The 13,761-nt window shown below is 39.6% G+C and overlaps 1 long non-coding RNA gene across 1 annotated transcript; it reads left to right on the forward strand.

Annotated features, from left to right (window-relative positions):
* Positions 1–1,975: 1,975 nt before the first annotated feature.
* LOC119724186 lies at positions 1,976–9,593 on the forward strand. The gene is made up of 4 exons (XR_005270625.1): positions 1,976–2,234; positions 8,009–8,109; positions 8,479–8,562; positions 9,181–9,593. It is a non-coding gene; the product is annotated as an uncharacterized LOC119724186 (long non-coding RNA).
* The last annotated feature ends 4,168 nt before the right edge of the window (positions 9,594–13,761 follow it).

The raw sequence follows: 13,761 nt of genomic DNA on the forward strand, positions 1-13,761 counted from the left end.
GAAAAGGGCGCATTTATCGATGCCTGTTAAATCTCTATTCGTATGATACATCAAAAAGGTGCACAACGTTTCGTGGCGTGACATTAGGAAGAAATCAAGATTTCGCTCCGGACTAAAAAAAAATACGCACGTTATACATACCCAGTGTGGACATTCATTTGTTTTCGTGTAGTTAAGTTAGGAAAACCTGTGAAAAAAAACTCATTACTCACGCTGTGAAAACTTTTTCAACCCAATTTTTATTTTACCATGATTCCTTGTCAAGCTTGAGTGTTTCTCTTAAGTTTGCGACGGATAAACCTGACCAAAAAATGCCTCTTAACCTGTTTTCCAGAGAAGGGGAAACCTTGTGTGGACGTGGGCAAGTCCACACAACGTACAAAACTGGTTTATGTGGACATCTGTTGTTCAGAAGTCCACACAGTGAATTAATGTATATGCTTGTACTTGCCACTTCTTTACACAGCTGCAGCAGCTGCTAATGTCATGACACCACAATTCCAATGCTTAAGTATTTCTTGTTCGTGTAAATAGTGGGTGCGAATGCACAACCCGGATGAGATCTGTATTCAGCGCAATGAACCTGTGAACCTGTGAACAATAATGATATCGTTGTGGATTTGAATAGCAATCCGGGTACCAGCCTACTACGCGTGTAGACTTCGCCCAGTCGCTTCTGTTTACTTTCTTTCTAGGAATCATTGGAGTATAGTTTGTCATAGCTCAACGGTGCTTAAATAAAATAGGAGGTATATAGCCTAAATCGAGTGCATTCAAGTTTTCGAAACAAAAGTGGTTTGTTGATACGTTGTACCAATATCAAGCTTCAGTCAAAGACTGGATTTGGATCTTTACACGATAACACAGCCGGTAAACATCATCCGCCACTGAGGTGGTAGAGGGCGCTATTGACAATATATACTAAGGTCAGTCTTAGTACTCTTGCACTGAAATTCCGAGAGCATACCACGTGCGCTAGAAAATTTGAATAGAAAGTATATATAGGTCTACACTGAAACTGGAAAATGCATAATGGAAACAAAATTTATTTTGACAACATCTTCGCTTCAGTTCTGCTATTGTGTTATGTGAAACACTGTAATTTTACTAGTACATGTATTATAAGCACATTATAAGTAAGCCAACTCCTGCATACTTAAATTATAGTTTTAAAATTTGATGTGGTTTTGCTTTTATCACTGGAGAAACGATGGATGCTTTTGGAGCTTGTTATATAAAACAAGATGTTTCTTGGGAGAGGCTCAAACGGCCCCCAATCAACAGCATTGGCCAAGCAAAATGTAAACATGCAACATTTCGACAGTATACCGGTAGCGTAGGTCTATATGGTTGGAGATAAGTAAATAAACTACCATGAAAAGTAGTCACAACTCTGCAAGGTGTTATATGAGACACGCATCGAACTAAAGCTTAATTATTTCATCACCTTTCATTTTCTGTTTACCTTCAGTTCTTTTTTTGTTGGGGGGGGGGGGTGGTTAATCAATGACTTTTGGGAGAAAATTCCATCCAAACAGTCATGATCACCCCTAAATTCCTGTAGTCTGTCGCCATTTTGAAAAATGTTGTGTACTCTCCATTGCAATTTCATCCGAATTACACAGGAGTAGAGCTCACAGTTCTGCGCACGGCTTTCCACCATTCTGTTTTACCCTCCCTCAAATTCATGGCCCACAGAATGCTCTAATAAATAGCAACAAACATTGAGGGCATGCAAATTGTGATTTGGGCCGGCGTAGACATATTTTGAGCCTATATACTGGCCTGCAACTCTGCAACGAATCGCTTCCGCATTCTGTTTTACCCTCCCTCAAATAAATTCAATTCATCACAGAATTCCCTCTTAGCAACAAACATTGAGGGCGTGCAAATTGTGATTTGGTCCGGCGTAGACATATTTTGAGCCTATATGCTGGCCTGCAACTCTGTAGCAAATTGAGTTTCTTCTGTTGAGAACATTTACAACGACGTTACTATATACATCGGCAGGTTTCGGCCCTAGTTAACAATTGAAAGTCACGTGCAAGAGATCGAGATCTTAGGTTTTTGTTGACGGCGTGACCACGTGACTTTGCATAATTATTATCACGCCCTTCGTAAAGCTTTAGGTTCCCGGTACGAGAAAGCAGTAGCCAGTCAACTAAATGTTACAGTAGCGCAAACACCTACACGGAGTCGTTCCAGTGTTAAGACAATCTTCCGGCGCGTACAAGGTAAGGGGCCATTCAGAATTTTCAATGTTTTAAAATTTCGATCTTTTTTTCCGATTGTGGGTGGGTGGGTCAAGCTAAATAATTGAAAATCGAAATTCACTTTCCATGGAAAAAAAGAAAAAAGAAAGATAGATCTTTTGACTTGCCTGAACTACGCGCAAGCGTTCCGATATCGCGATGCGTGTTTCTTTTCCAACTTCGTCCCCTGTATGTACTGTCAGTGGCGTAGCCAGGAATTTTTCAGTGGGTGGGGGGGGGGGGGGGGGGGGGGGGCTGGAACATTTCATGGGGGCGTCATGTAGATCAATGATAATTTTTTTCAGAAACTCAAAATCTCAGTGGGGGAGGCGACTGGGGGGGGGCTGTCTCCCCCACGCCCCCCCCCCCTTGGCTACGCCACTGCAGTTCATACAGTTAAAGTTTGTGTTAACTTGTATGAAAAGTCAAAGAAAAGTAACTCCCATGATTTATTTGACACCAAGTTTGTGTTAACGTGCCGGTAACGCCCTAAAAGTTATCCAGACAAATATTTTTATTTTGTAACATTTTCTGTTCGTCTGTCGGTCTTCTATTATATGCTGTTATGTTTACTTTCAGGTACCTTCAATGGTACTATGTTTAATTAACCTGTTCATTTGTGTAATTAAACTAATAACGCACATATAGTTGCCAAATATGGCACTAACAAGTTTGAGGTCGGTAATTTCGTCTTTAAAAATCTGGTTACGTCGGGTTACCGTACACACAATTGTCCTGGAAACAACAGTACCAAAGTACAGATAGTCGTACGCAAGAGCTCCCCAGCAAGTATCGCTGACGCCATTATGATTCCAAAATTTCTCACTGTGTCACACAGCTCCAAAGGTGTCGAATGTTTGGCTGTTCTCATTATGCACCCTCCCGCTGATGTTTATGGCATGTTGACGCGAGCCGGCGGGAGGAAGCACGCGGTGAGATGGTTCGGAATAAATCAGGTGTTTGTGTTGTGGGTCTCGAGACCGGTCTCGGTCTCGAGACCGGTCTCGAGACCACTTTTTGCTGGTCTCGGTCTCGGTCCCGGTCTCGGAAGCTGTGGTCTCGGTCTTGGTCTCGGTCTCGGTCCCCTTTGGTCTCGATATTTTGGCTGGTCTCGGGTCGAGACCGGCAATATGTAGCTTTTACAGCTCGATCGATTACTTTGTGTTCACTTCGTTCAGTACCGTTGTTATTTAAAACATTTGCTAGCCCGTAGATCAAGCTTGTTTTATATCGCGGTCGGTTTGGACTCGACTGCACGTTGGAAAGTCCCCAAAGTACATGTAAAGCTGCAGCAGTACCAGTCACTGAACAATTTGGAACAAGTTCGGCGTTTATCTGCTGAGTCGGCCACATAAAGCAAAGTATAAACTTGTAACAATTTATACAATAAGGGTCAACCATTTTCGGGGATTGTGTAGTTTAGCCCACCCCTGTGGGCCTAATCACTTGCATTTTGTATTCTGATAATAAATGAGGTGCTTCTATAACTTAGTTATATTTTCGACCCCACACAATGTTCTCTTTAAAGGGAATATACATCATTTGCTTTTGCTGTAATTTTCAGAAATGGATGCAATTGGGGGGCTGGAAATATAAAGCAAATATAGTTACACTGACTTTTTGGAGGTTTTGGGTTCGAAAATGCTATAAAAACCAAGAAAAACGATCATTTTCCTGTAGTCTGGTTCCCTGACTCCATATAAGAAGAAACAGAGCAGTTTACATACATTGGGGAATTGTAAGGTCAGGGAACCAGTCTAGCTGGCTCGTACCCGTTCATAGGTTTGTAATCGATTGCAAACAAGTACAATGGTCAATTGGGGCCAGTATTTGAAAAAAAGCCAGTTGTTTCCAACGCTGATCGGCCGATCAGCGTTGGAAATTGATACAAAAATACCACTTTTCTTGAAAATGACAGTATACCAGGTGCCATAATTTTACAGGATGCTTTAGACTGTCATTTACCAACATCCTATTAAGGTATTTCGCAAAAACTTGGTAGTTTTATTTTTCGATGTTTGCAAATGTTGTATATTCCCTTTAATTTGGGACAGTATTTTGAAGAAAAAGTAAATTTTTCTACCTGATTTTCCAGCTTTGAACTCACACTCTCTTACCATTTACTACTCACTGTTGCCATGAGAGTGTATGATAAGACCCCATTTTCTGGCTGCTCATTTTGAAGTACCCCATTATTCCTCAAAAATTAAAATCCCGTTCAGAAAAAAACTTTAAAATCCGTATCTGGCACATTCTGGCTACGACCTCGCAACTTGTGGGTCTACATGTACAAGTCCACATTCTATGACAGAAATTCAAAAATTAATTCAACATTCTCTAGCTCCCATTTTTTAAAATCAAGTACACAAGTCTTTTTAGAAGTTAAGTCCTAAATTTATTTTAGGAAAAAAGAGGCAATGTAAAATTAAAATTGCATCTTTAAATATCCGTTAGAAGTCATAGCTGAAACCAAGGGGGTGACTGTGGAGTTTAGGATCCGAGTTCCTATAACAGATGAAACATCTACCTTTAACTTTTTACTTTTGTCACGATTGGGTACAGACAACATGTCAAAGCCCATATTTCTTAAGTGTAACTACTTTTTGCTCAAGTAAGGTGTTATGTATCAATTTGTCAACACTGCCACTGGTCAAAATTTTGGTCTGTATTCTTTGTGAATAGAAAGGTTACATTTTTCAACTATAATAACGTGTCTTGTTGTTTTTTTCGACTATTGTTATTTATTATCAGCGGTCTCGGTCTCGGTCTCAGTCTCGGACCATATTGGTCTCGGTCTCGGTCCGCCTTGAAGGGGCTGGTCTCGGTCTCGGTCTCGGTCTCGAATCTTCAGGTTTCGGTCTTGGTCTCGGTCTCGGACTATCCGGTCTCGACTACAACACTGACGCCAGCCCATGAGTAAACATACCTCTCCATGACTCCATGGCCAGGCTATCATGGCTGAACATACACGGAAATGGAACACTGTAAAGGAAACGAAATATTCCCCATGAACTTGTGATTTCCAATTATTTTATTTCCTCAATCAAATTTGTGGTTGGCTTTTCAGAGCCAGCGTTAGTCCACAATCAATTAGGGCCTAAAAAGCGATATTAAATGCTCCGTTTTGTTCCACTACATTTTGTTGATCATCGTTTTGCGCAATTCGGCGCGTTCAATCTTTTTAATTTTTTTTTTAATTTGCGTCAGTTTTGGCATTTAAACAGTAAATGTCGAAAACAGCAAGTTCAATGCAGTCAAGTATTGTGAGTTTACGTGAAAAGTGTTGTTAAGAAATTGAAATTGTTTCCGTTTTTGCATGAGACAAATCTGTGTCTTTAATGCTGTATCAATGTCGGATTGAGATTATTCATTTCTTCAAAGCAAAAGTGTGTTAGCATAGATTTGTTTTATTATACCCCAAATTCTAGGTATCTAAGTAATTCTTTTGCTCTTTTTTGGAATAAGATGATAATTGTTTTGATATGTGGTTGCGAGAACCATTATTTTGTTTGGCGCCAAATGCATGATTTATTACTCCGGAGTTCAAGAGCGCAGTGGCGCCATATACTTGGCGTTCGCTGATTGGACGAAAGGCATGAGCTCAGCGCGTGATACCAACGTGATACAAGCAATAGTAGACAAAAACCACGCCATAAATAAACTGGGGAAAAATGTTTGCGCAACGATGGCACAAAAAGGACCTTTGTTTTGTTGGAATGCTAACTGCCTGGGAATTTCCAGATGTGAGAAATTCCGAGGCTGAGAAAATTCTAGAAAGATATGGATTGCGGAACACATCCGGGGGAAAACCGGCATTTTTTAAGCTTTCGCAACAGGTTGACGTGGACAGAAATTGAATATTTTTTTGCTGCCAGTAAAACTGAACCGAAGGCTAAGTCATTGTAGCCAAAATCAATATATCGTCAACGAAATAATAACCTTCCATATGGATACTAAACTATACATCTGAACCATTTTTGTTTTAAAGAGCATTAGACTGAAAAAAAGAGATACCTCTATCCAGATTCATGCAGTGTTAGGGGATACAACATGACGAATCTTTTTTTAAAGAAATTTATAAAAAAGTCACTCTTTTTACCATTTTTGTGTTTTTGTTTTTGGTAAACATTTACTATTATGGCCTCGAAATTAAAATGGTATTTCTATTAAGACGAAAGCCATGGGTAGGCCAAAAAAAAAGTCTCCGGTTTCTGGTATGGAGCTTGCCCAAAAAGTTTTTTTTACCTGATTTTTTTTGCTTCAAATGTCGGCGGATGACTGCAAATGGTGCCAGACTAAACTTAGTGCAAATATATGGGAGTCCAGAGAGGCCACATAAAGCTTATTCTCGACCATAACCCCATCTAAAAACACAATAAAATTGTGCAGCAGCAGAATTCCAGTCAAACCAGTGAGTTTGGCGGTTTTGAGACATCATCTTTCATTGAAAAAAAAACTTTTTCATTTTGCCGACGCGCATGGCTACGGCGACGCGCGCGCATGATAGAAACCGGAGACCCTTTTTTTGGCCTTATCGCCAAACTAATCAAAAAGCGAATTTGGAATTTTTGAGCTTTTCCCCGGCTTTTCCCCTGCAATTTTATTCTCCATACTGTTTACTGGAGAATGTTTGGAAATTTGCCAAGAGAGACAGAAATACTGTTGGTTGTTGATCAAAACAGTGTAGTCTATGCATGTATACCGACGAGCAAGTATTTCCTTGTGCTGCTTAGCAGCTTGGAAAATGTTATTCACGATCTTGAATAAAAATATTTCAGATATTTTTACGACAAAACCTCTGCCCTGCACTTCCAGGGACCAAAAAAACCCCCAGTATTGTACCACGCCAGGACAACACATTAATTCCCTTTCGCAAATATAACCGTGCGTGCGCACATCCAATTTTACGATTAAGTCCCGGGATTCGCTCGTACCCCCCGCCCTGCAAACAGGACGCTGGGATACTCTGATGAATTCACGCTCTGATTGGATAGATTTTGCGTGACCTGTGACCTGCAAGTCATCACGGCAATGACTCTGCAAGGATTTAAACGGCCGTTAACTTGAAGACTGATTCATTACTCTTTTATTCCAATTTGTAGATACTTTGTGTCCGTTGAAAAGCATAATAGTGTGGGAAAATCTGTTAAACTGATCTGTGTAGTAAATTTGAAATGCCCTTCACTTGCGCTTGCTCAGGCTCCGTTTCGAATTCACGAACGGTCAACGATTGCATTATGCAACGCTCAAAATTTGTCCACATGGTCGGCAATGAAATTAAGGCAATCACATCCGGTATGGATTGTGTACATTATTTTCTATGACAAAGTTTTTGGATAGCATTTGTGCGCATTGGCTAATTGCGGTCTTTGACAGCTGCAGCCGGATGATTTACACATAGGTCATTATAAATACTATACCCAGGATGTCATCCCCACTTCCTTCACAAGATTCTGTGGTGAAGCAACCTCGTTCCCAGTGCTTACTTTATTTCCAACGTTGTTTCCAATAGTAAACCCTGGATAGGAAAGTTCCTTCCTGCATCCTGATTCGATACCGCAATTGGCTAGAATTGGATTTATATCGTGTACTTGGTGTTGTTATTCACAACGTGCGGATTCCCACTGCTGGGTAATTTTAAAATTGTGATCATCCTCCATCCCCCTCCCCCACTCGCCGGCCCAGATTTACGCCACTGCTTATTAGCTCATACTGTGTTGCTAAGGCATCTGAATGGCATTCTTTTTCCTTTACAGGTTTCCGGAATTTCGTTTGTACACGTGATCTAGGCTAGCACAATGTTGCCTGTACTGTTGTCTTTGGTCTTCTTATTGGTGACCAACTTCCCGCAGGCACAGTTGAGTGGTTTGTTTTCCCCTTTCTTTAAAGTAAAATTCAAACCAATTAAATGTATTGGCTTTCTTAATACCTTTACCCTTACTTTCTTTACTTTTCAAATATTAAAAGTGCTCAAGATATATCAAAGAACTAAGACAAGATAAGTTTGCGGTAGCACCATTCACATGGTGCTACCGGCAAACTTATCTTGTCTTAGTATCTTTCCACCATGCAAACCTTCAAATCTCATAATTATTGAAGAACGTTTAATACAGACAATGTCACTGACGTTTGTACACAATCAAATCGTGAAAGACACATTCAATGGAAGTGTTATTTTTGTGGTGTACTGTTGTTTTGAATAAGATTCGTTTTAATTACTTTCCAGGAGCACCGTGTGTACATACTCGTGCTCACAAAGATACACAGTGGATTGTGGTTTTATGGCATGGGGCAAATGCTCAAGATACAGGTAATGTGGGCCTCATTTTTTGATTTCCTGAAAGTTTTGAAATGGACTGCGAAAAAAAACCTTGTTTTTAAATCCTCGCCCCCCCAAACCGCAAGGCGTCACATTCAGTGAGATTACTGTGTCCCCAAAGATTACCGTACTGTAAGTGATTCCTGACAGCATATTGAGTATGTCGGCCGGGGCACCGTATGGTGCCCCTTCCCCTGCTAATGATGTTGGAAGACACATAGACCGTGTCTTCCTTACTGGAAATGCAACTCGCGATGCGGCTCAAGATCATGATGTATATCTTGTTTTGTTCATGTTTTCTTAAATATCCCTTGGAGCTGCTTAATTGTCTTATGTCTGGTTGTGTTCACACTGTTGTACCAATATCCCAAGACGGGTTTTGCATACCGTTTTCAAAACCCAAGGATGACTATGCATTCAAGGTATCAATGGAAAGCTTACAACTCATAGTTTATGATAAAACCATTATTATGGTAAAAAATCATACTTTATTCATATTTTTCCTTAGTTTCTGGTTACCTTTTTTAAATTTTTTTTTTTTTTATAGTAGACACCCTATGCCACCTGAGAAGTTTTGATTTAAGTATTTCTCATACTTCTTTGCCCTAGGAGCCAAACGTGCTACCGATGCTGTGCTGGGTGGACAGGAAGCGTCAGCACTGGTTGCATTACACCTGAACGGTCCGCCGGACAATAGCTGAAACCTCTCTACACAAATAGAAAGATTTTGGCAAACCTGTTTACCAAGTTGATGAAGAGTTTGGCCCGATAAATCAAGACAATTTGGCATCTGTACATAGTTGTATTGTCATGACACGAAGCTTGCTAGGTTATTACCATTCGTTATCACATAATATTCGAGATACATTAATCCTAAATTCCGCAAACAACATGTGCATTGATGTAGTGCAGGGGACACATTCGCAAGGCACTTTGTCACTAATTGCTTCTCCCCACTCGGGAGTGAATGGGTACCTGTGAGGGCAGAGATGGTTATTGTGATTGAGTTAGCTTCCTTGCGCCTAACAGGCAGCATCGAGCTGTATACTCCCCAGGGAGCTGAGATGGTATTTGGAATGTTTAATTGGCCCTATGACCAGGGGTAATAATAATGTAAAGCGCTTTGATCTTAGTTAAAAGCATATAACAACACGTTATTATTACTATTTTTTATTAATACCCAGAAGTATGTTAAAAACTACAATATCAAGTATTTACTTTTTTTTTCATTTAAACGAGATTAGAAATGGCATCCTTAGCAGTATGTACATTATACACTGATTAAGAACAGTTAATGGAAGAAGACACCATGAACAAAAAAATCATCAAAGCAAATGTTATTTTTGATGGTTATTTACCCGAGCATAAACAGTTTGTGTTTCTACATCAGCCCCTTTCCTGTTTATTGTTCAGAAGGCATCTTTGCATTGTTTAAATAAAAAACACCACGCATAATTTGCAATTTCGAGAGTATAAATAAGTAAACGGGGATATTAGACCAAACAAAAAAGTCTCCGGTTTCTGGTATGCGCGCGCGTCGCCGTAGCCATGCGCGTCGGCAAAATGAAAACGTTTTTTTTCAATAAAAGATGATGTCTCAAAACCGCCAAACTCACTGGTTTGACTGGAATCCTGCTGCTGCACAATTTTAACGTATTTTTAGATGGGGTTATGATCGAGAATAAGCTTTATGTGGCCTCTCCGGACTCCCATATATTTGCACTAAGTTTAGTCGGGCACCATTTGCAGTCATCAGCCGACATTTGAAGCAAAAAAATCAGGTAAAATGGGCAAGCTCCATACAAGAAACACGGAGACTTTTTTTTTGGCCTTAAGCAAGTTACTTAGATTACTTTGCTTTTTCGAAAATTAAAAGGAAGGTTAGCCTACGCAAGTGAAAATGCATTATATTGACGCATGTTTAATCACAAAATTCATTTTTACACAGATTTTAAAGGAAGAAGCTTCTATTTCTAATTACTTATCTCGTTGTTTATTGTAGAATGGATAAGTTGATAGATGTAACAACCGAGTGTCTTGAGATAGCTCTTCAGTCGTCGAAGATTTTACTGGTTATCTTTAACAAAATTCTAAGAAAAACATTATTTTAACAAATACTCATTTATAAAATTTGGGAAAATACTTACCCCTAGATTTCAGCAGCCCGTCACACGCTTCATCTCTGCATTATCGGCAATAGTTGGGAAAGACTTTAAATATTAACTCTGACCACGCTGGTAATGATTGCAGAGAAACTAAAACACGTGGGTCATTACATCTGCTCCGATGTATACATTGCAGCTTTCAAAAAGGAAGGTCACGTGTAGGTCACAATGCATTTTTGAATTGCCTCTTAACTGTAATAATGTCTTTCTTATGAAGGCTCAGAGCATTCAAAAAGTATTTCTTTTTGTAAAAACGCACAAGATCCATGTATGGGTTAAATCAAGTCATGTTTTTTGAATCCGAGGGAGTAGCATTTGCTTTATGAGTAGTTGTATGTTTTTTTTAAATGTGAAGGGAAAAAATTTCAATAAATTGCAACTTATATGCCTACATCGTGTATTTTGTTCAATTTGCTAAAGGGTTGTCTTCATTTCTATTTCTTTCATGTGATTTTTTTTAAAAGAAAGTGCGGACGGAGGAGGTAATGTCGAATTGTCTTTCCATCAACTACAGTCCATATCACGAGCATGTATAAGATGTGTGAATAACCACTTTCATCACATCAGTCTTGTCTTTCTTGTGCCGACACACTAAACTAGAGAGTTTTTTCCCAGACGAAAGCTCAAATTGTCTCACATGCGCGTATTTTATAAGCCTTTCTTCCGTTGTGAACGGCTACAACGACGTCACAATACTTCTGCAGATTTCGGCTCGTTTAGTTAAAAATAGAAAGTCACGAGTGCAAGCGATCTTACTGGGTCCAAATAGTTTGTTGGCAGTGTTACCTCGTGACCTAGTATCACGTCATTTTTTATTTAAAGCTTGAAGTTCCTGATACAAAGAGCACACCGTGCCACAGTCTGCTAACACAAAGGCCCACGGAGTCGTTCCAGCGTAATTAAGACAATTGTTCTTCCGGTGCGTACATGGTAAGAGCCTCTTTTTATTCCTTCGATAATGATATGGCAATACATGATACCAATATTAGTGTCGATTGTCTGAGCATGGTACAGTCTCAGTGCTTATTCGGGCATTGTTAGAAGCCCGCACAGCAGGGCGACTATATAAGGAAATGGAATGTTGTTCAGCAACTCGATGCATTATGAGCAGGTCATTGACACATGAATAATGGAAATTTACAATAAGATTAAGTTTATGGTAGCACAGTGTAACAAACCTTTTGTGTGAGTTTGTGAGGCTCTGAAAAGAACCGGGGATACGCATAGTCGTTTCGGACAGTATGTTCTGCCCGTCGTCAGAGACTGAGGCATTCAAACGATGAAGGGTGGTTATGTAGTAGAACTGGAAGCGGTTAAGCATAGAATACTGTTATCGTAATCTTATTGCTCCAAAACTCTTGTCGGAAATGGATAAGTCGGTCATATTACTGATTGTAACAGATTTGAGGTTGGCATCTTCCTACTCTGAATGTTTGTATCGAAGTGTATTCCATGGTAGGGCGAAGAGCAAAATAATTTTAAATGGAAATAGAGTGCATGAGGTGAATGTCAGTTTGGATACAAGTTATATTTCAAAAAGTATTTTCAAGCAGGGGGATGCATTAAATTGAATTTGTTTCATCAGATAGCAGACATGCAAAGTAAAAGTGGCTAAACACTATAGTCAGGGGCAAAGTAATCTAACCCTAAAAGGGCCGCGGGTTATTTTGACCATCTCACAGCTGGGGGGGGGGGGGGCGATTCCGCGCCCCCCTCTAAGATGTCGGCCATCGAGTGACGAAAAAATATGAAACTCGGTACATGCATAGAGCAACTTATCTTAAAAATACTCAGGAAATTTCATGACTATATGTCAAAGGGTTTTGGAATTATGGCTAAATAATTATTAATATGCACGAATGGTAATTTGCTTTGTGTACACTACGTATAATGTGGAAATTCATTTGGTCTGAATTTTATGTTTTTGGTATCAAAAGATGCGCAAAAGACTCGGGTTGCGAATTTGTTTTTCAAGGCTATCGCGGAAAAAGTTTTTCAAGTGTGCATCGAAGCAGCAGCCACTTTTGCCCAGATTTTCCAAAGCGTATAATATGCAGAACATGTAGGCCTGTATTATTTCCGTGTGCTGCTTATTCGCAAATAACTGGATAATTTTTGAAATCTTGCCAAGAGCGACAGAAGTACTGCTTGTTATTGAGCCAGTACACTCTTATACATGTGTGCACCGACGAGGATGTACTTCCTCGTGCGCGTATCGGCTTGGAAAAAAATGTAAATTTTTAGCCATCGCTAATAAGAAAACAAAAACAAAAAAATATTAATTTAAAGACGGAACTAAACCTATAAAAACATCCAAATATTTTCTTAGCGAAGTAACCTCTGAGTTGACACTTCCAGGGACCTCCATACAAAAACAGATTACTATCATATTTTATGGTTAGTTTTTTAATGATAATTGTTTGCAGTAGATAGATTATGCACTTTAAACAAAATACAAAAGGAGCCTGGGAAATAGGGAGGGAGGATCGATAGTTGAACCAGATGGCACATGAATTATGTATACCACATTTTTTTTGTACCAAATGATTTTTTGCAGGATTTGGCGAGGGCTATAGGCAAAGGGGCTTCGGACAAAAAATAGGAATAAAAGACACTAAGATTCGGATCTCATTCTGGGTATAGGAATAACAGACAAACCATGACACAATTTGAGGTAAACCTTATCTGCCAGCGAACATCAATTAGTATCTTCATATATCCAAAAGGGAGTGGTTATTTTTTCGCATGGATGGAAATTACCGGATGGAAATTGGTAACCGGTTGAATATTGGCTCTGAAACCGGAAGAGCTCCTGTCATCAAATTTAAATCTGGCCAATCAGAATGAAGTTAACATCATTGCAATAGCTCTAGGAGCCAATCAATTATCCGATAACTCCACTTTAAGTTCGGTATCGGTGACTGGTACCCAAGGCGATTTCGTGCCGATTATAATCTTGATGTAAACATATTTTATAACCAGTGTATCAATGCGCCGTAGAAGTGTGACGTCACGGGGGTAGTCT

The sequence above is a fragment of the Patiria miniata genome, unplaced genomic scaffold (assembly GCF_015706575.1).
Source record: "Patiria miniata isolate m_02_andy unplaced genomic scaffold, ASM1570657v1 HiC_scaffold_18, whole genome shotgun sequence".
In the NCBI taxonomy this organism is placed as follows: Eukaryota; Metazoa; Echinodermata; class Asteroidea; order Valvatida; family Asterinidae; genus Patiria; species Patiria miniata.